Genomic DNA, 27,649 nt, shown 5'->3' with positions numbered 1-27,649 from the left:
ATGAGAACAGATGGAGCTGCTGGAGAAGAGAATTGAAATACTATACAAAAGAAAAGGGCAGTGTCACTGATGGAATGAAGACTACAAATTCTAAATACGGTTGAAGGTACCACTTCACAAATCATATAGGTAATTTCAGCTTAATAAAAATGTATTCTTCAAATGCTAAGTAGGGGTAACAGCATAATCATCAGTTGTTGACCTCCTTTATGTACTAGAGACGCTAAAACAAGCTAATGTTTGTGGAGGATTTAAGGGAAATTGCAACACAGTCTAGTTCAGCCCTGCACTGAAGATGTGTTCACAACATCCAAAGTATCTCCTGATTAAACTGTTATATTGGAGGATGCATAGAATAGGAAAGGCCATCATAAATGAATTATAGTTTAAAAGTAGATATAAAAAATGTGAGAGGTGAAACTTTTAAGTGGGCAGTTTGAGAAGGGGTGGCATTTAGGGGAGGGGAAAACTTGTGAATATTCCTCAAGAGATTAAGGAGAAATCACACTCGTCAAGGAGGGAGAATTGCTGCTACAGTCCGGGGCCGCTCTTAGAGTGAAGTCCTGCATAGTATACCAGGGGTAGCCAACGTTGTGCCCTCCAGATGTTTCTCTCAGCTTTAACCAGCGTGGCCAGTAGACAACATCTGGAGGGCATCACATCGGCTACCCCTGTACTATACTACACCTATTATCACCTTCCCTATATTACTGGGTTTAAAGACAAATGTATATATGGGAGGTACTGCATTGCGGTGGTTCCACCCCTACTTGGCAGGTCGCCTCCAGAAGGTGGTGCTTGGGGAACATTACTCGGCACCCTGGACTCTCCAGTATGGGGTTCCACAGGGGTCAGTTCTGTCCCCCATGCTGTTCAACATCTACATGAAACCATTAGGTGCGGTCATCCGGAGCTTTAGAGTCCGTTGCCATCAGTATGCTGATGACAAGCAGCTCTATTTCTCCTTTTCATCTTCTTCAGGTGAGGCTGACAATGTGCTGAACCGGTGCCTGGCTGCGACAATGGACTGGATGAGGGCTAATAAACTGAGGCTCAATCCAGACAAGACTGAGATGCTGTTAGTGGCTGGTTCTTCTGACCAGATGGTGGATGTCCAACCTGTTCTGGATGGAGTTGCACTCCCCCTGAAGGAGCAGGTTCGTAGCTTGGGGGTTCTCCTAGAACCATCTCTGTCACTTGAGGCTCAGGTAGCCTCGGTGGCACGGAGTGCCTTCTACCAGCTTCGGTTGGTGGCCCAACTACGTCCCTATCTGGACAGGGATAACCTGGCTTCAGTTGTCCATGCTCTGGTAACCTCTAAATTAGATTACTGCAATGCACTCTACGTGGGGCTGCCTTTGAAGACGGTTCGGAAATTGCAGCTTGTGCAAAATACAGCGGCCAGATTGGTAACAGGGACCAGACGGTCTGATCATATAAAACTGATTCTGGCCCACTTGCATTGGCTGCCTGTATGATTCTGAGCTCGATTCAAGGTGCTGGTTTTGACCTATAAAGCCTTACACGGCTTGGGACCACAATACCTGATGGAATGCCCCTCCCGATATGAACCCACCCGTACACTACGGTCAAGATCAAAGGCCCTCCTCCGGGTGCCTACTCGGAGGGAAGCTCAGGGTGGCAACAAGGGAGAGGGCCTTCTCAGTGGTGGCCCCCAAATTATGGAATGATCTTTCTGATGAGGTGCACCTGGCACCAACACTGTTATCTTTTCAGCGCCAGGTCAAGACTTTCCTCTTCTCCCAGGCATTTTAGCATGTGTTTTAGCATGTCGTTTAAATTGTTTTTATATTGTTTTAAATTTTAAAATTGTGTTTTAACTTATTTTTAAAATATGTGTTTTAAATTGTATATTTGTTTTAATGTTTTTGATTGCTGTAAACTGCCCAGAAAGCTTTGGCTATGGGGCGGTATACAAGTGCAATAAATAAATAAAAATAAATAAATAAATATGCCTTGATTCCAAAATTCAGCTTCCTCTATTGGATCCAGAATTCAGCTTCTTAGGAGTCTCAGCTTTCATTTTATATTAAAAAATGGCTCCAAAGAAATGTTTGCAATTGTCTGAGGAATGCCTGCTGAAATCTCGAAGCTGGGAGGCCTGTGAAAGTTTTCTAGTGGTTTAGGGACTGTTCTTCAACCTTGGGACCCTCAATGTTATCAGACTGCAACTCCCACCCACCCAAGCCAGTTTGGCCAATGGCCAAGAATGACAGAAGTTGTAGTCCAACAACATCTAGGGACCCAAGGTTAAAGAACAGTTGTTTAAGGCAACACTTCCATGCTCTGCACAGCTGTATGCCCTACCAGAATCAACAAGAGACATTCTGCAAATTTGCAAAATGTATGTGGGTGGCAGAATTCAGTTGTACTTAAATTCTTGGCATATAATTTGATTACCAAATGGTAAGGGTGGTTTTCAGAGTTGATTGTGATTAATTATGAACTTGTCAGAGCCTGGGCTTATAGTGCAATGCTGTACATGTCTATTCATTGGACTTATTCTCAGGTAAGTATGTGTATGATGGTTTCTGTGAAAAGAAATTAGCAGACAAACAAGATGTCCATAGTGATGGCAGAAGTAGGAGTAATAATAAAGGAGGCGTTAGTATCAAAGCAGGATGGGGCGGGTGACTGGCCAGGAGGAGGGATGGCATGACACTTTTGCCTAGACTAATCATGTGAAAGCATGTCTGGTGCCAGTGGGCAGCCAGGTCTAGCACAGCCTTGAAGACCCCTGCGGCTCAGAAGGGCCCAAATGCCTAAATCTATAGGCTGCGGCTGGGAGAGGAAGTTCCATGATCCACACCAGCATTGGGTCGCAGGGCATGATTTGCGACTTGGGATAAGGAGTTGATGCCCCCAAGAAGGTGGCAGGGGCATCAGCACCTTACCCCAGACTAAATCATGCCTTGCAGTCCAGTGCTGGCACAGATGAGTGGGAGTGGGAGCTCCACCCTCCCAGACAACATCCCTCATGTAGACAGTATGGGCTTGAATAGACTCAGCCATCCCACCTCCTGTGTTGTCATCTCAGCGTGTGATGATGTGGAAGGCAGGGCGGCTGGGCAGGCCTATTTAAACCTGGGCTGGCTACATGGGTGTGTGTGAGTGCCTGAGGGCCCACTCATGCCTGGTGCTGGACCTGGGTGAATGCTTGCATTCCTTTAGTGAGAGAGAAGCTTTTGTGTGAAAAGAAAATCAAAGGAGCGCTGACAATGGCACTGCTTGGAACGAAGCATAGCATATGCCACCTTCTCACATTAATTTCTGTAGCAAATTACATGGAAGCTTCAGCAGCCTGGATGGACTTATTAAGTCTGTGAGTTCTTTAGTTTTTTGAGTGATTTACTTGTGTTCAGAAAGAGTATCCCTTATTCTGACATTTTGTCATCTCCTCCTCCTCCTCTTCCAAGTATTTCACATCACTTCCATTAATGCCATTTTTGTATCCCCCCAATCCTCTTTTTTGATTCCATAGTGAAACCCTGTTATAAGGTTCTTCTGTTCTGCATGTTACTTGAACGATCATCGTACTCCTTATATATACCAAGTCAATCACTGTGCTCTGCAGGTGAGGGTCTCCTTATAAGAAGATCTGTTCTGCAGAACATAGGAAATGGACCCAGAGCTGCCCCTAGGCACCGGGAAGCAGGGCAGTTGCCCCAGGCCCCGTGCTTTGGGGGCCCCCCACGCTTGGCGATCTGCTCACCAGCCAGCTCCTCCCTTCCTCCCTGTTCACCTTCGCCATGCCAGGCAGAGTGCAGTGCTCTCTCTCTATCTTTCTCTCCGCCTGGGACAGGGGCTCACTCGCCTGCCAGCCCACCCGCCATGCTGAAGCCTCCGCCGCCACTGCTGCTCCTGCTGCGGTCAGCGAGCGGTAGCTGCCCCGGGGACAGTGAGCTGGGCCGACAGTTCTGGGACTGTTGCCTGCACCCCTCAGCAACTTGGCCAAGACTAAGATGGTGACCTGGAGCAAATGTGGGGGGCCCCCAACTATGCTTTTGCCTCGGGCCCCGCACATGCTAAGGGAGGGCCTGAATGAACCTTTAGTGTTATGGCACCTACCCTTTGGAATTCCCTCCCTTAAATTAGACAGGAGCCATCTCTAGTACCTTTTTGGCACCTACTCAAGACCTTCCTCTTTCAACAAGCTTTTTAAGCACAGACCTTATCCCAGTCTGTGTCTGTTTTGGGACTGCTTTTTAAGATGTTTTTAATGATTTTTTAAAAGATGTTTTTAATATGTTTTATTTTTAAAATGTTTTAATATGTTTTGTTTTTGAGATGTTTTAAGATGTTTTTGGTGTTTTGTCCTTTGTTTGCCACCCAGAGCTCCTTCTAGGAGGAAGGGTAGGATATTATTATTATTATTAAACAACAACAACAACAATAATCTACACATCTAGTTCCTCCATCCTCCAGTAGAATTTACCTTTTGTTGTACTCTTATGGTATGTAATATGTCCCCACCCTCTACAGATGGCAGCCAATGATATGGAAGGGGGGTAGAGATGTGCAACAGTGTGAGTTAATAAGACACGTTCAATTCTAGGATATGGTAGAAATTGCTGTTCTTTGTGGCCACAACTGAAACTTTAGAGAAAATGCCTAAATTGGCCTCAAGTTATTGTTCTTCTTGATTCTGTTCAGGATGGGGTGTGTATTTGATGTCGGAGTGATGAATGATATGAGCATCCCTGATCAATTTGCTGCTTGCAGAATTTGAAGCAGGCCTAGCCCATCTTAATTAGGCCCCTGTCTTGATTCTGTTTACATCCATCCAGCTCTGCTTTACTAGTTATGCATTCCCCAAGGACAAAAATATCTCACCTTGAGAAAGGAATGTTTGGACAGGTGGAGAAAGACTTCAGAAAGAGCAGGAAAGGCCCATTTAGCTTCCTTGCTGGTGAAAAACTGCTCTGTGAGAGTTTTTCCCGTGGAGGGGGACTGAACTATGATTTTCAGCCAATGAAAGGCCAATGGGCCTCATATAATCTCTAAAGCAGTGGTTTCCAAACTTTTTTCCCTCATGGACCCTTGAAAATTGCTGAGGGTCTTGGTGAATCACTTAATGATTTTTTTGCCTGTTGCAGCAATTGTACTGTGCTGTGTTAGGTGCTGTATGGTTTTTTAATTTTATTTGTACAGATATACTGTGAACTGTCTGTTTGAAGCTTATGGGCCACTTGTGGGCCATGGATCACAGTTTGGGAACCCCTGCTCTAAAGTCTTCCTCTTCTTGCTACGTACACATAACCTTCCCCACAGTGAGTCTTTTTATTCTTATAGGAGGACATGCAAAGGAGAGTGGTCTTTTTATCTTTCAGGTGTTGAAATAGTTGAAGTTCCCCCTTGATTTAAATAGCCCATTCATTGTTCCATTGGCTAGCAAAACCACAGGCCATATTAAAGAACACCCAGTATCATGCAGCAATGCTCAGAAGTACTCATTGTATTTATTTCTGAAGGCTCCACTATCCATGCTTGTTAAGATGAAAGCTAGGGTAAAAGATTTATTATAGTTATATAAAAGTTCTCCATTGATGGCAGAATACTAATAAATGGAGATCAAATTTATTTATTTAAAATATTTCTATCCCACCCTTCTACCCTATAATAGGGCACTCAGGGCGGCTTACAAAAATAAAATCAAACATGTACATATAAAATTGTAAACAGTAAAATCACAAAAACATTAAAATAAATTAAAATACAATTAAAATACATAAAATACAATACACACACACACACACATATACATAGGGATTGGTACTAAAGGGACTACAAAGGTAAAATTTAATGTAGAAGGCATAAAATCAGTGTAAAATCATATAAAGAATGACAGTTCATATACTTATTAAGATACAAGTTACATGGTAAAAGCAATTGCCAATAAACATAAAACCAATAGATAGTAAATTGCCACATGCAATTTGTTTATGTTTTTGTCTTGTTGCAGTAAAATAAAATATAAACAGGATGTGCTCCCCTTAGAAATGTTGTTAATCTTATTGACAGCGTAATCTGATAGTGTCTACTCAGAAGTGAGCCCCATTGAGTTCACAGGATCCCCAGTTATCTGGGAGTAAGCTGCATTAAATTCAACAGGACTTCTGAGTAAATGTGCCTAGGATTCTGCAATAAATCTCTTTTAACTTTCCTTGACACTCTTCAGGTATTTATCCTTGGTTGGAAATGCCAAATTCTCCTTGAAATTTTGTTTTATGCAAAATTCAGTGCCAATATACAAAAAAGCCTAAAACAAAATGCAGTTTTGTGGTTTCATTAAAGCTTCTATGTGTTCAAACGATCAGTAGGCTTTTCTAAAGTATCATTCTTCCTTCCTGATGTCTCTCAGCACACTATACCTTTGACAGTAATTTATACACCCCTCATCCCTCAAGCTGCTGAATCTTCCCTATAAAATATGTGCAATGTGACTTTTAGCATACAGTATTTTTAGATAAAAACTCTTCAAGGAAATTACTACCATCTTTATATTAATCCCCTCCAACTCCAAACACACTCTCAATATTCTGTAAGGTGACAAAGTAACAAAACCCAGGGAGAGAATATGCAGATGAAAGGGTGGAGGCACAGATTTGATTCTCAATCATTGGGGCAGGGAGCAAGTCTAGCTTATTCCCAAAGGTTTTGCTGAATGCACTTATTTACTTTCTCCCATGTAAGTGAATGGTTGCCAGTTGGAGACTTTATTGTAATGAGGGCAAAATGTATGCTGTCTGCTCTGGATGGACCAGTTTCTACTGACAGGGATCCCACAAGATGGTGCACAAAAATGTAGTTCATTCTCCACTCTAAAAGGATTTACATATGCAAGCTGTACATCTCACACAAATGTTCTATTCATTATAATGATGCGTTAGTGACTTAGGAGCACTGAAATGAAGTCATACCTCTTCCACATGTTTTCACTTAGGTAAAATATTTTCAGAGGAGTCTTCTCTGCTGATGGTTATTTTGCCGCATGAGCTGAGACATGAGGAGATGAGCGATGGGGCTTTCCCCGTGGTGGCTCCTTCCCTGTGGAATTCCTAGAGAGACCAGTTGGCAATGGCCGATAAGATCCTTTCCTTAAGACTCATTTAGTTGCCTTTTGTTATGATTTAGAGGACCTCTGGTTTCAGTTAAACTGGTTCTGGTTTGTGTTTTCTTGGGATTCTTTTAAGATGTTCCTTGAAAGAATAAAGAAGGTAAGACTGAATGGGGATACTGAATGTTCCTACAGGCCTTATATTTTCTGTGGAGGCCAGGTGTCAGTTGGGTGCATTCCACATGAATCAAGGAAGGAGAGGGAGAAAATGGTTTTCTTAACTTTCATGAGGTTCCCTCCATGTGTGGGACATCCTTGCTGGCACTGGAAAGGATAATGCCACATGTATTTTTATACTGGTGGATGCTGATGGATGAAGTGTATTGTTGCCTAATCTAGTGGGATATGCATTTTAAAATAAACACGTTACATTCAAGTTATGATGCATTTTGCAAGTTATTTGTATAGTACCACAAGTCTTACTGAGGTTAATGTTTTTGATTATCAGAACTGTGCAGTGGGAACATTTTTTTAAGCTAAATACTGTGGTATCCTCTCACTTCCCTGACATAGCAAAAGGCAGGGGGAAGCAAGTAATAAAAGTGTTTCATTAGAATGCCTGCTGTAATGCATGAATACAGACTAGAGATAAATTTGAATGTGAGGATAGCAGCTGTGATGATAGATTCCCTTCTTAAATGCAGTCAGCAGCCATTTATTTTTTACTTTTCAAGAGTCCATTCATTTTTAATATATTTCCAGTTCTTGAATTAGGCAGTTACTAGGCAATTTGCTGGGGAAATTCCAACTGAAATATTTATAGTCTTCACACCTGCTTTGCCATTTTTACAGAAAAAAAAACCCTGACAGATCCATAGGGACTCATTTTATTTTTACCAAAACATTCCTAAGATCACTCAGTATACAGATCTGTTGCCTCTTACACAGACCCTTTAACCACCATATTGTTTGCACAGTAGTTAAACAGTGGTACAAGGATGTCCTCTCCACAGTTCTCCAGTGAACATTTAAAAGGAGGTATGGCAATTGTAACTATTTATAGTGTGACTACTTAAGACTGATTTGGAATAAACTATATGGATTAGAAATAGAATCATAGAACAAAAAACCACCATCAACTCCCTGCCACAAGGCAGGAATAGAGATGCCAATGAATTCCAATGATGGTAAGAAACCTGTAGTTATCCCAGTGGTGACCAATGGTGGAATGGGGCACTTACATCAATCCATCACAGTTCTGTTGCAGTAATTATGTCTACTGCTTTGCAGTGGGCTGTAGTACTGCTGGAACCCTTCCACTGAGTCTACTGGATTCTAGGGAACATAGCTCAGCATTGTCTACAACATGAATGAGAAACCTGTGGCCTTCCAAGTGTTGTTCGACTCCAGCTCTCATCAGCTTCTGCCAGCATGGCCAATGGTCAGAGAGGATGAGTGTTGCAGTCCAACAGATTCCCCATATTTTTATCTACACTGACTGGCAGCAGCCCTCCAGGGTTTCAGACAGCAGTCTTTCTGCGTCCAACCTGGGGTCTTCTGCATGCAAAGCATGTGCTCTACCACTGAGCTAGGGAGCGCACTGGAAAAAGCACAGAGCAAAAGTTCAGTGGACAGAGCGTACAGACTGGGGAAGGGGCCCTTGAATGACATTCACAAATCCCAAACCTCTGGCTGCCCCAGTTTTAGTGAGACAAGGTACCCAGTGAAGAGTTCTAAAACTAGTAGCTTTGGGGGCAGGTTAAAGGTTAAGGGGCCTTTGAAGAGGCTATACATCTTTTACCAATGAACCAACGTTTGAGCTGGCAGTAAAATCTTCTGCTTGATCTCCCTGCTTTCATTTTCTGTTCCCACTTTCTGCTTTAATTCTTCTGTTATTCTGTGCATTCCTTCCTTCCCTTTTATTATTGTTGTTGTTGTTATTTACATTTATATACCACCCCACAGCTGAAGCTCTTTGGGCAGTTTACAGCAGTTAAAAACATTAAAAACAAATATACAGATTTTAAAAGACAAAAAACAATTCTTTGCTGCTTGCAGCCTTTGTTCTTCTTCTACAACTGCAGAGTTACTTCTGTTGACCATTCATTGTCCCTCACTGAACCCTGTCATTAGAACTTTCTCCCACATGACACCTGACTACTGTTTTCTGCTTCTTTATTTAAATAGTAACAGGAAATCGATCTATTGACGTGTTATTTTGATTTATTTGCCCCATCCTGTCCTATCTCTCCTTTTTCCATTGTTTTCTGTTTTTGTAGACTGTAAGCCTCTGGGTGAGGCCTGGCTAAAGAAATGTACTCTGTACAGCACTTAGTTTACCTTTTGGCGCTTCATAAATAAACAAATAATAATCTTAAAGGCAACGATTCTTGAGATCAGTTGTGCCCAACAATGCATCAGAAATCTAGCTTGAAAACAGTTGATTCCATCTCCTTCCTTTGATTTTGCACTGTGTGAAGTTTAGGAATTTTATTTATTTATTTATTAAATTTGTATCCCACCCTTCCTCCCAAAGTGCCAGGGCAGGAGGCCTAAAGATTCCATTCATATACTTGTGAATGAAAACTGCCGAGATGAAAGCGTAGAACAGGATCATTCAGCAGATGTTAAGTCTTACAAGCATATGAAGAGCCTGCTGGATCAGGCCAGTGGCCCATCTAGTCTAGCATCCTGTTCTCACAGTGGCCAACTAGATGCCCATGGGAAGCCTGCAAGCAGGACCTGAGCAGAACAGCACTCTCCGATCCTGCGCTTCCAGAAACTTATACACGGAAGCATACTGCCTCTGATTGTGGAGGCAGAACATGGCCATTGTGGAAAGTAGCTTTTGATAGCCTTCTCCTCCAAGAACTTGTCAAATCCTCTTTTGTTGTTGTTGTTGTTATGTGCCTTCAAGTCGATCACGACTTATGGCAACCCTATGAATCAGCGACCTCCAAGAGCATCTGTCATGAACCACCCTGCTCAGATCTTGTAAGTTCAGGTCTGTGGCTTCCTTTATGGAATCAATCCATCTCTTGTTTGGCCTTCCTCTTTTTCTACTCCCTTCTGTTTTTCCCAGCATTATTGTCTTTTCTAGTGAATCATGTCTTCTCATTATGTGTCCAAAGTATGATAACCTTAGTTTCAACATTTTAGCTTCAAGTGATAGTTCTGGTTTAATTTGATCTAACACCCAATTATTTGTCTTTTTCGCAGTCCATGGTATGCACAAAGCTGTCCTCCAGCACCACATTTCAAATGAGTTGATTTTTCTCTTATCCGCCTTTTTCACAGACCAACTTTCACATCCATACATAGAGATTGGGAATACCATGGTCTGAATGATCCTGACTTTGGTGTTCAGTGATACATCTTTGCATTTGAGGATCTTTTCTAGTTCTCTCACAGCTGCCCTACCCAGTCCTAGCCTTCTTCTGATTTCTTGACTATTGTCTCCATTTTGGTTAATGACTGTGCCGAGTTATTGATAATCCTTGACAAGTTCAATGTCCTCATTGTCAACTGTAAAGTTACATCAATCTTCTGTTGTCATTACTTTAGTCTTCTTGACGTTCAGCTGTAGTCCTGCTTTTGTGCTTTCCTCTTTAACTTTCATCAGCATTCGTTTCAAATTATTACTGGTTTCTGCTAGTAGTATGGTATCGTCTGCATATCTTAAATTATTGATGTTTGTCCCTCCAATTTTCACACCTCCTTCATCTTGGTCCAATCCTGCTTTCCGTATGATATGTTCTGTGTACAGATTAAACAAATAGGATGATAAAATACACCCCTGTCTCACACCCTTTCCGATGGGGAACCAATCGGTTTCTCCATAGTCTGTCCTTACAGTAGCCTCTTGTCCAGAGTATATGTTGAGCATCAGGACAATCAGATGCTGTGGCACCCCCATTTCTTTTAAAGCATTCCATAGTTTTTCATGATCTACACAGTCAAAGGCTTTGCTGTAGTCTATAAAGCACAGGGTGATTTTCTTCTGAAATTCCTTGCTCCGTTCTATTATCCAACGTGTGTTTGCAATATGATCTCTGGTGCCTCTTTCTAAATCCAGCTTGGACGTCTGGCATTTCTCGCTCCATATATGGTAAGAGCCTTTGTTGTAGAATCTTGAGCATTACTTTACTTGCATGGGATATTAAGGCAATAGTTCGGTAATTACTGCATTCCCTGGGATCCCCTTTCTTTGGAAGTGGGATATATATTGAACGCTTCCAGTCTGTGGGCCATTGTTTAGTTTTCCATATTTCTTGACAAATTCTTGTCAAAATTTGGACAGATTCAGTCTCAGTAGCTTGTAACAACTCTATTGGTATGCCGTCTATTCCTGGTGATTTGTTTCTTCCAAGAATTTTAAGAGCAGCTTTCACCTCACATTCTAAAATTTCTGGTTCTTCATCATATGGTTCATCCATGAATGAATCAGTCATCCTGTCATCTCTTTTATAGAGTTCTTCAGTGTATTGCTTCCATCTTCCTTTTATTTCATCTCGGTCAGTCAGTGTGTTCCCCTGTTGATTATTCAACATCCCTACTCGTGGTTTAAATTTCCCTTTCATTTCTCTAATCTTTTGGAATAGGGCTCTTGTTCTTCCCATTTTGTTGTCCTTTTCTATTTCTATACAATAACTATTGTAATAGTTTTCTTTGTCCCTACGTATTAGTTGTTGTATAGTTGCATTTAGGGTTCTGACCTTGTTTCTATCTCCTTTTGCTTTTGCTTTCCTTCTCTCTTTAACCATTTTAAGAGTTTCTTCAGTCATCCATTGGTGGTGGCACTGTGAAAAAAGGCTCCCCACTGTATACTTTCAAAAAGAAATTTTGTCACATTCAGGAAATTTTAAAAGTGCATAGTGTTTGTGCATGTCTACTCAGAAGAAAGCCTACTGAGTGGGACTTACTTTCAGATAAGGGTAGAAAGACTGCAGTGTTAGGCTACAATCCAGTACTCACTTACCTTGGAGTAAGTCCCATTTAACTCAATGGAGCTTATTTCTGAGTAGATGTGCACATTTATTCTCTGTTTTTGCATGCTGGCTGAGGCCTCAAGCTTCAGAAAAGGCAGTATTGCCAAAATGGCTTCGTCATTATGCAGAAAATCACTGTAACCAAGAAAAGTCAGTCTTAAGTCTTGCATTTTTTGTGAATATATATTTATAAGATTGTAATAAAATAAAAATACTGAAATAAAAACTGGTTTATTATAATTGTCAACCTGAAAAGCAACTGGGAATATTATCCTGAATTATTACACTTAGCTATGTTGGCATCATGGCTTTTTATAAAAGTACATCCAGTTCTTTGGAAATTAAGGTTGGTCAAGATATTCTTCTGCCAGTAGAATGTTTTGTGAATTCAGCTGAAGATCTCACTTTACAATATCGGGGGGGGGGGAGAGAGGGGGCCATACTGTCATTTCCAAATAGGAAGGAATAAATTCAATATATATGAGGTAAATAGTAACACTACTGGATAGTTTGGCAGCAAGACAGTCTGGTTTAGGATAGAAAACAGTACATAATGGTAATACTCATCTACATCTGGTTCTCATGCTTTCCTAATTCCTAAGTGCTACTGAAACACTTTTACATCCATTTGGCATGTTAGCTGTATGCTATCATGATTAATTTTGCAATATGTGGAAGGCATATTTTGTATTGTCCAGGGTGCAGGGAATATGCATAGCATGGGGGTGTATGGGAATGACTGCAAGACATCTCAATGTAACGAGGAAGTGTAGTGTGGCATGCTCCATCCCCCTGTCCTTTACTCCTGTCTCACACCCCTGTATCCTAGCCAGGTGGGCTTGTTGCTTTCTTTCTCACCTGGCCTATGTAGAATACAATAGTACATAAGTCTGAGAAGCTTTGTTGATGTAATACCGATGATGTAAGAGAGGCTCTTAACTGGCAAAAATAGATAGTGGATGCCAACAGATCATCAGGGAGGATGTTTTCACACATACTGCTAAGTCCTGGGGACTTGGCCTTCAAAGGCAGCTGCAAGGAATCAGGCTTCTACAAAGCAGGCAACACTGACCAACAAAATTGATAAATAAAGGCAGTAGCTTGAGACTGAAATTAAAAGAAACCATCCCCACAGGTATAGCTAGTTACAGTCACAGGTACAAACCTGCACCCAAGTCCAGGGGCTCTTTTTGGTATAAATAAGGGTCCCTAATTCCTCATCTGGGCCCTTCAACATAGACCATTGGTGTGGTGCTGTGTAAGAGGGTGGCCACCTGAGATTTCTCCATTGTTCTTATCTGGGGCTCCTGGACAACAGAAAGGAGACTTAAGGTAACAACTGTGCTCATTAGATGCTTCTATAAGTGTTTTATTGCCCGCCTGCCTGCCTAGAAACATTTGCTTTAGTAAAGCAACAAATTTTCTCCATAAGTGTGTTTCATGGTCTTTGCAATCCTGAACTTTTTTGCCTCTGGCAAAATGGGGACAGTGTGAGAAGGCAAGGTGCTGTCAGTTAAGCCACTTTTTGCACTTTCCAACTTTGGCACCTATGAAATTACAAAATGTATATATGATCATCAGAACTGAAGCAAGGAATCCTTTCATATGGAAGGGTATTGAAGTGAAATGAAGCAAGAAAGTGGGAAAGCTTATCATAAATAATTTATCTTCAGTTTTGATCATTTTTCCTGGGCCTTTGTTTTGATCGTCAAAATGCCAGATTAATTTTACCTATATCCTTACCATGGCTTTATCCTCCTGGGCAGAATTCCATGCTCCCCAGCCCTAGGTATGCTATTCCCCCCCCCCCGTACTCTAGAACCAGCTTCTTCTGGTATTATATCCCCCTGAATCCGACTGCACAGTCAGTGGCTTGATGATTGCAGGTGGTTTTTGTAAAAGACATCTTGATAAGCTGAACAAGGGCAACTGAAAGAAAGCTACCAGTGGAGCTCTATAATAAAGAGATGACATGTAAGAGATTGCACTAATTTGACAACGTACTGACAGGATTACCATGCAATTAGCAAAATGGAGAAACAGCACCAGCTTGTTATATTGAATTTGTTGTGTTAAAGTGGCAGTTGCTGGAGGTGGAAGCAGGAACTTATGTAAGCATCTCTGCTGCATAGCAATGCCATTGCTACGACTGTCCTCATTTATTCACTTTCCTAACAGCTGAATAGTACATGTGGTGTGAAAATCTCTTGGCACCTATTTTTCCCACAACAGCTTTTTTTTTAAATTACAGAGCTTAAAAATTAACAGAAATCCTAGTGCTACTTACAGTAGCTCCTCACATAGGTGCCAGCAGGACTTATTCAGCTGTTTTCCCGAGGAAAACCTAAATTAGATACAGAGATGGGGCAGAAGAACTTAATTTGACTTGCATGTTCTTGTGAACCTAACTAATTCACACTTTCCAGACTAATAAGCAAGCTGAACAGCAGAGCTATCTTTCAAAATTTGCACTTCTCTAAATTTTGCAATGCAGTTCTCCAGTCAAAAATGCATACAAAAAAAAAGTTTGCATTAAGGAAAGGTCTATACAAAAATGCTTACCTTAGTGGAAATATGTACAAAATATTTGAGCAATTTGCTTATATGCAAACAAAAATATGTATACTATGAGGAATTTTTATGCAGAGTTAAAAAAAAAAACAACCCCAGAAACTGCTACAGAGATGAACTGAAGATTGAATAAATGAGAAATTGAGAAGATTCATCCATCCCTAGTTAGGTACGGTAGTGTAATCAGAACTGGTACCAGCAGCTGGCGTGGTTGGGCATCTGCCAGGACCCTCATACTCAATAAACAAGTCAAAGAAATGGAAGGCTAACCTGCACTGGAACAAACAATATCACATAGTAGTACACCCATAAAAAGCAGAAGAGATGAATACAATAATTGACCAAAAAGCAACCCTTTCCCTCTCCCTCTGTGTGCTGGCAAAAGGGGTACAGGACACACACACACACAAGTATCCCCCATATTTTGAGGTTTAGCTGAGAAAATTCCAAAGAGATAGAAGTTTTGCTTCCTGGATGGATGGATGTTCTAGTTTATGATGACATTTATGACAGCTTAGGAAAACACTTATATTGTTTTGTTCCCTTGGCGGTTTGAAATTTAGAGAAGCCTTTAGTGATAAACATTGGAGCCTTGTGCAGACTTTTTACTATATAATGGGCAAGTACTGTATACCGGAGTCACCAATCATTTTATTTGATGGATAGCACCTCTTTGGTCACTTCTCTTGCCAAGATTAGCACCTCTCCCCAGGAAACAGAGAGAAAGTGTGCACACACATTTCACTTTTCCAAGGAATCTATAACAGTCAGATCCAACTGAATTAATTTGAGCCTTGAAAAGCACAGAGTTGAAAAAGAAAGTGGGAAAGAGCTTCCTTCTTCTAACTTCCTTCTTGTGCTCTATGTACTTTTCAAGGGAAAAAAGGTAACCACTATCATCTCATAATCAAAGGGGCAATATGTGTATGTTGGAGTGGGGTTCATGGGAAAGACATGAAGGATGCCATTGTGCCCATAGGGACCACATTGGAGACCCCTACTGTACACAGACAACTAGAACTGGGCCCTGCTAGTTCCCAAATAACCTCAATTCATGTCCCCAAACCAAATCAGTTTTATTACCAGAGCAAGCTAGAACTACTAAAACCCTCCACTTCCTGCCAAGGGCCAAACATTGCTTTCCTCCCAGGTCTTAAATGGATATATGTTTTCATCATGGTGCATATCTTATGTCAGGGGAGAAAGAAAGTTAAGGGCTTGCTGCTGCTAATTGCCTAATTAAATTATCAAAACTAAGGTTCTGAAGCATTTCTTGTATCAATTATCCCGAAGGATAAGGCAAGTAGATATTCTGGTCTTCATTCTAGGTTCTGTTCTGTTGCTACTGCTGCTACTAGGTTCAGCTACTTTACCTAGGCTCAATCTGTCCATCATGGAAGTGTACATTTGGGCTCAGAATATGGAGGGTAGCCTTGTTCTTTTCACTTGGTACTTTGTCTATTAAAACTGTTATATCTGTAACTGTTTTCCTTCCTTGCCTGTTGGACTTTCCTGCTTTTCCTTTATCAGTAGTGAAGTTGCTGCCATCATAGGTTAAAGGACACGACTCCTGCACCTTTAAAAGTTTATTTATTCTTATTTATTTATGCAATTTCTGTCCCATCTTTCGTCATAGATGATCTCAGGGTGGGTAACAACAATTTAAAATACAATAAAGACCAACAAAGCACATTCCGGTAAAACTAGTGCTATGCTGTGCTGAAAGTTTCTTCCTTGTTCCCCTGCCCATCCACACGGCCATTGTGCAGCAGCGAATGAGAAAATAAATTGCATTTGGAAATTCTGAAACGGGAGACTGAATGCTGGTACAATTCGTGGCGGTGGGATGCAGGGAGGTTGTTGTGTTTAACCTTATTTTCAAGGTGATAGGGGGCAGGAGTTGCAAGTTATTCTACAAATAATCTCTCTGGTGGTCTGCATTTTGCAGCCTTCCTGGGTGCCTACATTTCCTCAAAACCCTGTCACACCTCTAGCTGGGCTTTCCTGTAAGTGTGGGAAAGTGGGTATGCTGCCTGACACATTTTTGTCCGTTTTTAAAAAGCAAGGTCTTTTTACTTGTAAGGAAATCAGTGTGGAAATATGTTTTAAAAGAGGAGGGTTTCCCTTAAAAGGAAAGTCAGTGCAGTGATTTTAGGTGCTCAGAAGTTTACTTGCCATTATCCCAGGTTTAAGCTAAAGTTTCTGGGAATATATCATTAAATAACTCTTTCCATAGGGCTTTTCAGGCTTTTCCCCCTGAAGCATGAGCAGCTGGGGAGACTGCAGAGTTCTGGAGAAAGATTTACTGGAAAGAACTCCCGCTCCACACACACATATAACACATGGCCACATCAGACTGAAAAGATACACTAAACCCACCTGCATCCACAAAATTAAATTAAAGAAATTCTAAAGTGCCTTGCAGCTGAGAGAGAAAGCCCTCTTTTGCAGAGGAAGAAAACCTCTTGAGAACTTGAGAACAGGCTTAGGGACAGCACTAGTTTTCACTGGGCATAGGAGCAAAGCATAAGGAATTTGTTTTTTTAGTAAGTCAAATACTACAGTTTGCAATGTCTTATATTAAAAATGGGACTAAATTTAGTAATAAATATATTGTTTGAAACTTTCCTGCTAACGATTTAATGAATTCTATACCCCTTATTTTATTTTCCTTTCTGCTGTATCCCTCATTGTTCCACTTTTTACTTTTTCATTGGCTCCTACATAAAACCAAATGCTTTCTAATTCTCATTTATTACTTTCTGTCCTTTGACTATTTCATTTAATATGGATTGAGAAACTTGGTTCCTTCCCCACCTCACCTCATTTGTCAAATGGAATTACATCTTTTAAAATAGCCTAAGTGCAGTATTCAAGACATATCGATTCACCATGAGCATTTAATGTGAGCGAAAATCAAATATTTGCTAAAAATCAGGGCAACTTCATTTCCTCTCCATTCATTTTTGATTACAATTAATATATTTTAAGCTTGTTTGTATGTGAATGTGAAGGCAAATTTGCAAATAAATTGGTGACTTTTGTTGACTCAAACACGTAATACTTCAGCCTCCAAACTAGTCATTCAACAGATCTGTCAAATACTTGAAATACTGTTGTTACTTTGTTGTTGACTTCCAATGAGTAATACTGGAATTTGGACAGAGGGGTAAGGGGACAGAATAACTGACTGTTGTTCTTTAATGTCTCTTTTTGGCACCTGATTGTTATAATGTGGTTTCTTGGTACAGAAATCTCTTTAAGTGCTGGCATGCAAAAGCTAGCAGTTTTGAGAAATTGATGCCACCACCGATTCCTTCAACTGAAGAGAGGGACTGATGAATGTGCCTCTCCGTGTGGGCACATGAAAAGGAACACAAGAACATAGGAAGCTGCCTTATACTGAATCAGACCATTGATCCATCCCACTCAGTATTGTCTGCACTGACTGGCTGTGGCTCTTCACGGTTTCAGACAAGGAGTCTTTCCCAGGCCTACCTACATGTATTCTTGTCATCTGAGAAATAATTAGGAAGATGCTTCAGAAGAGTGTGATTAATCCTCATTGCTGCAAGGTTGATGATGAGGTAATGGGGTGGAAAAAATGCATAGTAAGAGACCCTTAATATAAGATTAGTGCCGAAACACAGTAAAAAAAGATGACAAAATATACATAGAACATTTGCTGCTAGGATACAGGGCTCTCTCACATTTCAATGCAGTTAAATATAAACATTTAGCATTTAAACAGAAATTGTGCTTCCAAAGAAGGCAAAACTTTATCAGTACAGGAAAGCTAAGAGACTGCAGTCTAGAATGCATGGAGCTTGTCTAATTCTCTGTGTACTAAGAACAAGAATTCTCGGAGAAAAATATTGACTTCTCAAAAGTTATGATTGTAAACCTGGACTATACAGTAAACTATAAAGATTAGACCTCCATATGTGCTGTATAAATTGATTTAAGGAGGTAGTATATTTCAGTTTTTGATACTATAATCCTCTACATTTGTACTTAGAAGTCTCACTGGGTGAAAGAGGGCTTACTCTTAAGTAAGTGTGCACATGATTGCAACCTCAGATGTGTTTCAATCAGCACTCACTGTTCAGTTTGTTTAGATTGCACATAATAATCAAAATATTTTTAAAGTGACTTGCTTGATTCCTATACGTTAAATATTGATTTAGCATTACAAGTTGGCACAAGTCTTCCTCCAGCATATATGTATGCCAGTATTATTGTTGTTGTTGTTGTTGTTGTTGTTGTTATTTCCCTTTATAGACCGCTTACTATCTAAAAGATCTCAAAGCGGTTTGCAATAGAATACACAAGGTTCAATAAAAAACATATCAAATTAATTTACAAAGCAAAATACATGAACAATATCCATATATAAACATATACATAAACACAGTATAAAAGTCAGAATTCACAAAGGGAAGCCTGTAAGCCGTCCTCCCTGCTCTATGACAGTGTCAGAAAATTGAAATTATGTTGACCATGGAGGAGGGTGACAATTGAATGGCAATTGGATGCAGCAGAACTTTATGCCGGCTTCCCTTGCTCCAGCACTTCTTACACCAGTTTCCCTGGAGTTGGATTGCTCTGCCCATGTGTTGCCCTGCAGGCCCTTTGTATCCCTGATGTTGCCCCTTCAAGTGAGTAATGCAGGACAAGAACCTTTAGGGTTGGATCCAGAATTAAACTGTGTGAACTCATGGGACAGTCCCACTGATGGGAGGGAGATGGTTTTCACCAATTCCATCTCCTCCCCTTTCCTCCCACTAAAAATCTGCTCAAAAGAAGTAGGGGATCCTCCAGAGCTACATGGGAGGTGACATGGATTGTAAGGGACATCACTGAAAATCATCTCCGTCCCTTTCCAGCAGTGGGAGCTTCCACTGGATCAAACTCCCTTCTGTGCATGGAAGAAGCCCTTCTGTTTGCTGAAGGGCAATTCAGGATCCAAGCTTTTATATTTAGTATCTAATATTAAAACATCCTTTGGGTAGGATTATTGTAGAGCTGGACTTCTTTTCATCTATAATCAGGCAGAAAATGGGCTGCTTTATCAGTATATGGACAATGGGGTACTTCTAAACTTCTGGTGATTAAATAAACTGAAACAAGATAGAATAACAAAAATAGCACAACGTTTTGTTTCCATCAGGCATTCATTATGTGCAGTACACTAAATGCCTTCACTGTGAAGCAAACATAAATGTCTCTGTTTAAGCATCACTCTGTCTATATCTTTCCAAGCTGCTTCTGACAGTTTGATCACACATTGTCGAAACTGCGCCTGTTATTGTAGTACTTTTTGATGATGTCTGTGGACTGTAGACGACTCTTATTTAATTTTAGCTAATTTATTTTATTTGCTTATTGTATGTAGAGTTTCTTTAGCACCCAAGGCAGTAATCTGAGGCTTTTGTTCACCGATCCCTCAGAATTCATATTTGGGCTAGGATTTTTAGGTTAAATAATTGAACTTGTGATTTGTCCATCGTAAATATTGATAAGTTATCTGGGTAACAGGTCACTTTTCTCAAGTGTACAGCATGAGAATATTTTTGATGTGATTTGCAGCCTCGAGACTTAATTTTAGCCAGGATTAGATGGGCAAATGACAGGATTCAGAGACGAGCAAGTCCATGTGACCCTGTAGATTTTACACTTCTGGAACTTCTTCTGAAACCAAAATTAGTATTTATTTACAGGAATACACAACTTTAAGCTGAAAGAGAAGACATAGAATATGTGGCTATATGCATCTTAGTTGTGTTCATAGCTGTGGAATTTTGAAAGAGAGCATATTAATAATATCTCTCTATATAGATTGATTATTTGATAGCATGAGGCTGAACTTGAACTGACTGCCAACAACAACAACAACAATACAAAAATCACTGCCTGTCACCTCAGCATTCTGTCCTCCCAGTCCAGCACTGTGATGGGGAGATAAAACAATGTTCCTTCGTGTTTCCTGAGTCCTAAGAGCTTACTGCAATGTTGCTGCCCCAGAGGGAGAAGAGATCCATTTGCAAGTTAAGTTGAGTTAGAGGCACCCAATTTTCACAGGGCTGGCTTTCCCTCCATAAGGCCACAGTGGGAATATCACAGCACCACACTTGTGGACATTGAAGCAGAGCATTTTTTCTCCAAACCCTCCTGGGGGAGCTAGATTCAGCCCATGGCCCATAGGTTAGCCGTTCCTATTTTAGGTGATGTAGTCTGTGAAGACTTCAGTTTAGATGCCACCAGCATTGTTGTGTTGTTGGCACACATTCAATAAGTCTAGAGACAGGGATGACATGACAGCACCCTCTGCCACTGCCTGTAGAAAGCTCAGGTGCTTTGTTAGCTTTTCACAATCAGAGAAATTTGGAAATAGCAACAGAGGAGGCAGTACTGGGAAGGAGGAAGAGGTTGTTGGAACAAGTGATGGAGCCAGTGAGGAAGGGCCATGCTGCAAGGCTCCAGCAGCTTTTCAGCATTCAATATTTGCATTGCTGCTATGTTTTTGTCATTCTAATATAAGGAAAGGCTTGGGGCACTTCCAAAAAACATGCTCTGATTTCTCTATTAAAGTGCAACGACATTTTTGGTTGCTCTGACCCAGGACACTCACAACTCTTAATGGCAACATGCAATCAGTAATATTCTGAACAATATGAACAACCTTCATCCATTACTCTAATTTTATAAGTAGTGCCACCAAACGTTGAAAAAATCAGCTTTATCTCACCCACATCTAAAATATCTTACACTATCTAATTTATATATTTTATTAATACATTGACTCCACCACAAATGACCAGCCACTTGTCAGGAAAATGGGAGAGAGTCTTTGGGGATAAAATCATGTGCTATCATTCTTATTCTGAACACTCATGGACAAACTCTTGGTGCATAACTAAGATGGTGTGTGTGACATTTCCCCTTCTGATGAAATGAATGACTCAAAGTGTAGGTCATGGTGCACATAGAAGATTCTGAATTAGGATACTGGAAAACTGAATTAGTAAATCCTGAATAAATACTGATAAACTTCCAGTGAGATGTGTTTTACATTTGCTAGGCCCAAGGCATAGGACATCTGTTTGTCAGAGAATAATCAGTTGGTTATAAATTCTTATCAAACTATACCTAAAAAGTGGTTTATTTCACTACAGAAACACTATTTCGTTTGTAACTAACAATAGTATTGGCACTGTGGGAAAATCCTGAAGTACATGGCATAAAGCGTATAATAGAGAGTGAGCTAGTTGAATTTGATTTATTTTACATTGGTATTTTACTTTTTGAAATGTAACCAATAATTTATAGGAGAAATAAGCAGATCATCTACAATATATTACCATATGAAATGAAGCTTTAATCAAGTTGGTTGTATGATGAATTTATGGTAAAGTATGTGTCACCCTGTACTTCACAGATTACAGCAAAGCCTTTGACTGTGTAGATCATGAAAAACTATGGAATGCTTTAAAAGAAATGGGGCTGCCACAGCATCTGATTGTCCTGATGTGCAACCTATACTCTGGACAAGAGGCTACAGTAAGGACAGAATATGGAGAAACCACTTGGTTCCCAATTGGAAAGGGTGTGAGACAGGAGTGTATTTTATCACCCTATTTATATAATCTGTATGCAGAGCATATCATATGGAAAGCAGGACTGGACAAAGATGAAGGAGGTGTGAAAACTGGAGGGAGAAATATCAGTAATTTAAGATATGCAGATGATGCCATACTACCAACAGAAACCAGTAATGATTTGAAAAGAATGCTGATGAAAGTTAAAGAGGAAAGCACAAAAGCAGGACTACAGCTGAACATCAAAAAGACAAAAGTAATGACAACAGAAGATTGATGTAACTTTAAAGTTGACAATGAGGATATTGAACTTGTCAAGGATTATCAATATCTTGGCACAGTCATTAATCAAAATGGAGACAATAGTCAAGAAATCAGAAAAAGGCTAGAACTGGGGAGGGCAGCTACCAGGGAACTAGAAAAGGTCCTCAAATGCAAAGATGTATCACTGAACACTAAAGTCAGGATTATTCAGACCATGGTATTCCCGATCTCTATGTATGGATGTAAATGTTGGACATTGAAAAAAGCGGATAAGAGAAAAATCAACTCATTTGAAATGGGGTGTTGGTGGAGAGTTTTGTGCATTCCATGGACCGTGAAAAAGACAAATAATTGGGTGTCAGAACAAATTAAACCAAAACTATCACTAGAAGCTAAAATGATGAAACTGAGGTTATCATACTTTGGACACATAATGAGAAGACCGGATTCACTAGAAAAGACAATAATGCTGGGGAAAACAGAAGGGAGTAGAAAAAGAGGAAGGCCAAATAAGAGATGGATTGATTCCATAAAGGAAGCCACAGACCTGAACTTACAAGATCTGAGCAGGGTGGTTCATGACAGATGCTATTGGAGGTCACTGATTCATAGGGTCGCCATAAGGCATAATCGACAAAGGCACATAGCAATAACATGTGTCAGCATACAATCTAATTTATATTATGAATAAGGTAAAAACTATCTAACTGTTCAAACAGTATAAGATGTGTCTGACTCTTCTAGGAGCTGATAGGCTGTAAATCTTACTGAGGAAATCCCACTGAATCCAGTGGGACTTAAGTGTACCTAAATTTATCTTGACTACACCGTTGTGGTCCAATCCAGTAAATGTCCTCTGCATGCACAACTAAGTTTCCATTTGTGCACAAACACCGGGTACATGGGGAACAATAGATTGTGACTATGATGCAAAAGGTCATATGCATTCTTAATTTGTATGAGGCTTCCCCCTCTACATCCCCCTAAAGCCCGAATTGTGGGGATTATCCAGCGTGGCATTCTTGAGGGGTTGCTTCTCCATAAATAGTGATTGATGAATTTGTCTGTTTGGTTTCTCTCGGGGTCTCATTTTTATAATCTTAAACTCGGTAAATCACATTTCTGTATCAGTTTGTGATTTTTTTAAAAAAATAGCCCTCATGAAAATTGGTCATCATTTTAGTGCCCATTTCACCTAATATACACATTTTTTGCAAACAAATTTCCCTAATAGAATCCAGTTTTGTATGTTATTTTCAATATTATGCATTTTCATGCACACATTTTTTCCTTATATATGCCTTTTTATGCTTTTTGGTTGGAGAACGGCATACAATTTTTTGGAGACGTGAATTTCATAGGATAGCTGTGTTTCAGTTCAGCTTCAGGAACTGTTAATTAGATATATTCACATTGAAATGTGAAGCAAACTGAATTTCTTCCCCTACTCATAAGTACCAGAAGGTTATATTCAACGTAGTGTGAAGGCAAATGTTCCATTAGTACAAGTATTTCTCCTTGCGAAATGGAATTTTCTCCCCGTCTTCCCCCTGTGCACCCCCTACATCTGTTCTGGGGGTTCTCACAATTCTCTGGAGCAGATTAGGAGATGGCACAGGACACCCACAGGGAAAGGAGAGAGGGAAACATCCTGTTGGGCAAGCGGAAGTTGTTCCACTTGTGCAGTTATTTAGATAAATGCTGCCTACAGTCAGTATTAGGCTTAAGTGGCACAGTGGAATAAATTCAGTCATTAAAAGCTAAATAACCTTGGCTAATTGAGACATGACTGCCAAGAAAAAGAATTTTGTAATTTTTGCACATACAATGTTTGCAAAGAATCCTCCCTTCAAAGACTGGTAGGAAGACAAGCTCTACAAAACTACAAATTTTCATAATTGTTTCAAATATACTCAGTTGTGTTGTATGTTCTCCAGGATTATATTGTGTAAAAATATTCCTTAAACATTAGTTTCTTAATTCTTTAAACATTAGTTTCTATTGTACAAATTACAAAGGTTAACGTTCTGAATTTCCTGCCGTTCCTACACTTTCACATTATAAGAGTGTTTGGATATCTGGTTCAAGATTTATGTTTTATAAACAAAGAGGTAAGAAACAGATTGATTACAATTGTGTGTATGATATATATAATTGTGATAAAGTATCAGATCTCATGTTTATTAGGGCACTTGGGAAAGCGTTTTTACAATGTACTCTTTTTCATTTTACCATTTGGCTACAAAACAAATTTAATTATAAAAAATGTGAAAAATAACAACATGCCTACTGGTATGCATTTCAGGGTTTTTTTCTGTTTGGTTCTGTAGGATTCACTTTACAAGATTACCATAAATTAATCTGCTACCTCAAAAGGTTGGGAATCAGGATGAATGAAAGAACAAAGGGATAGACTGGGCCTTAGTTCAAGAAACATAATTTGTATCTTTAATATACTGCATCCATTTTCATAGGCTTGGATCCATAGTGTTCCTTCTGCAAATGGAAATGGAAATGATGGTGATGATAATGAGATCCAGCGAAGGCTCCTGCTGCAGAAAGAGGAAAGTGACTTTTGCTGCAAGGGCAACTCCTCACATTTTTCTGGTGGGTCTCCTAAGTTCCAGAGCAGCTTTTCAGGGGGCATAAGAGGCTGCAGGAGAAGGAGGAACTGGATTGCCTTTCACTTTTTCTCCAGTGAGAACATTGCCTGAGTGAAGTTCTGCTCACAGCAACTCTGTCTTTTAATTGTATTTTTCTTTGTTACAAGTCCAGTGTCCTAGCTCCTCACCAGAGAAGTAGACTCAGGGCTCAAAGACTGGGTTTGCACAGGAAAATAGCATCAAACCATACTAGGCATGAATCAAGATACAGATTTCAGCAGGTACACTAGGGTGTGGAAGCAACGGAAAGTTGTCACAACAAACCTTTCATCCCAAGACACTCCAAATAAACAAGAAGGGGAGGGCACTCTACTTGCACGAGCTAAATCTAGTACTTCCAGTCTTTGAAGCAAGGTGGGGGCTTCTCCTGGGAAAATAGGAAAATTTCTCAAGTTGTAACCATTTTTTCTCCCGCCTGCTTGACCTTGGGGAAACTGTCATCTCTGACTCTGTGAGATTCCCCCTCCTTATCTCTTTGGAATTTACTAGCAGATTCATAAAGGCCTGACTGCTGCATGAATGAGTCTGGCCTAAGTGCCAGCGATGACAGTAGACTGCATTCCTCACTCTCTACTGCAGGTTAAGGGGGGGGAGGCTGCTGAAGCCTTCCTCAGCAGAAACATTAACAGGACTCCTGAGCTGACAGGAGTCTCAGGAAGCATTTCCTCCATGGTCTCACCAGAACCTTCTCCAACTCCTGCAACCTCCTTCCCATTCTCCCAATCCTGCCAATTGTTTTCTGTGGGGCCCATGACATCCAGAGTCTTTGAAACTTCTGCAACTCTCATTCATTTCAGTAGGGGTCAAACAGGAGTTTTTCCTGGAAGATTATGCTCCAGGACTATAAGATCTACTGAGAGTCTAGTTAACAAAGAAGCTGACAACAACTGTTTTTAGATTTAGAAAATGGTGATCCACTAGGAATAGATTTTAACAAAATTGACTTGAGTAATGTAAACATCATAGTGGATAGCTCAATGAAGATGTTAACTCAGTTTGCGTTAGTTGTGAAAAAAGCAAATTCTATGCTAGGGATCATTAGGACAGGTATTGAAAATAAAACTACCAATACCATAATGCTGCTATACAAATCTATGGTGCGGCCACATTTGGAGTACTGTGTACAATTCTGGTTGTCTCATCTCCAAAAGGATATTGTAGAGTTGGAAAAGGTTCAGAAAAGGGCAATTAAAATGATCAAGGGGATGGAGTAACTCCCTTATGAGGAAAGGTTGAAGCTTCTGGGGCTTTTTAGTTTAGAGAAAAACCAAGTAAGAGGCGACATGATAGTGTATAAAATCATGCTTGGCACGGAGAAAGTGGATAGAGAAAACTTTTCTCTCCTTTCTCATAGCACTAGAACTCGTGAATATCCAATGAAGCTGAATGTTGGAAGATTAAGGAAAGACAAAAGAAAGTACTTCTTCACTCAGCATGGAATTCGCTCCCACAAGAGGTAGTGAAGGCCATCAACTTGGATGGCTTTAAAAGAGGATTAAACAAATTCATGGAGGATAAGGTTATGCCTGCTAGGCATGATGGCTATGTCTTCCTCCATAGTTGGAGGCAGTATGCTTCTGAATACCAGCTGCTGGAAAGTGCAGAAGGACAGAGTGCTCTTGTACTTAGGTCCTGCTTGTGGGCTTCCCATAGACATTTGGTTGGCTACTGTGAGAATAGGATGTTGGCCTAGATGGGCCAGTGGCCTGATCCAGCATGCTCTTCTTATTTTCTTATGTTCATAGAAGTGGTTTGTTGGGTGGGGTAGAGCCACTGCGCTTGCCTCCTGGCAGGTGTGTCACAGCTGCTTACCAGGAGGGAGAGGGGTGAGGTAGCAGGGAGGTCGGTGAGGTGGTGGCAGAAGTGCCGGATTGGCTCTGCTGGTACATTTGTACTGCACCAACCTCCCCAAAACCTTGTCTCTTCACCTCTGCCTCCCGGTAAGCAAAAGTGACACATCTACAAGGAAGCTAGTGTAGTAGTGGCTCTACCCTACCTGGTGATCCACTTCCAAATGTAAAGGAAGCAAAACAATAAATGATGGTAATTTATGACAGTAATTTGCTAGCAGGCAGACCTCCATGCCCCCTCCACACTAAATTTCCCTACATGTTCTTTGAATGCTTGAATACCTCAAGTAATGCATGAATATGGATGTTCATTATTCCAGACCCTGAAGACAAACTACTGGGGACCATCATCAATTTCACGTCCTTTTTGGGAGCTTCCAGAAACAATTAGATGACCATTGGTATAAAAAATGCTAACCTTATCCAAAAAGGCAATCCTTATATAACATTCCTAAACCCTAGATATGTCCCATATATATTTCTGCTGTATTTCTGTTGTTATGAACATTTTAGGATTTCTTTTATGATGATTATAATTTTTAACATGTTAATCGTCTGTTCTAACATTTAGCTTTTGTGAATTGCATTGTTGGGCATGTGTTGTGTTGTTGTGACCCACCCTGGAATAATTAACCAA

At 40.4% G+C, this 27,649-nt stretch overlaps 1 long non-coding RNA gene across 1 annotated transcript; it reads left to right on the top strand.

Moving 5' to 3' along the window:
* On the top strand, positions 1 to 27,649 carry LOC133378303 (uncharacterized). The gene is made up of 3 exons (XR_009760944.1): positions 1 to 129; positions 24,974 to 25,106; positions 27,333 to 27,649. It is a non-coding gene; the product is annotated as an uncharacterized LOC133378303 (long non-coding RNA).

This window comes from Rhineura floridana, chromosome 2 (assembly GCF_030035675.1).
Source record: "Rhineura floridana isolate rRhiFlo1 chromosome 2, rRhiFlo1.hap2, whole genome shotgun sequence".
Taxonomy (NCBI): Eukaryota; Metazoa; Chordata; class Lepidosauria; order Squamata; family Rhineuridae; genus Rhineura; species Rhineura floridana.
The sequence above is the reverse complement of the archived record's forward strand: the minus strand, read 5'-3'. Positions and strand labels throughout refer to the sequence as shown.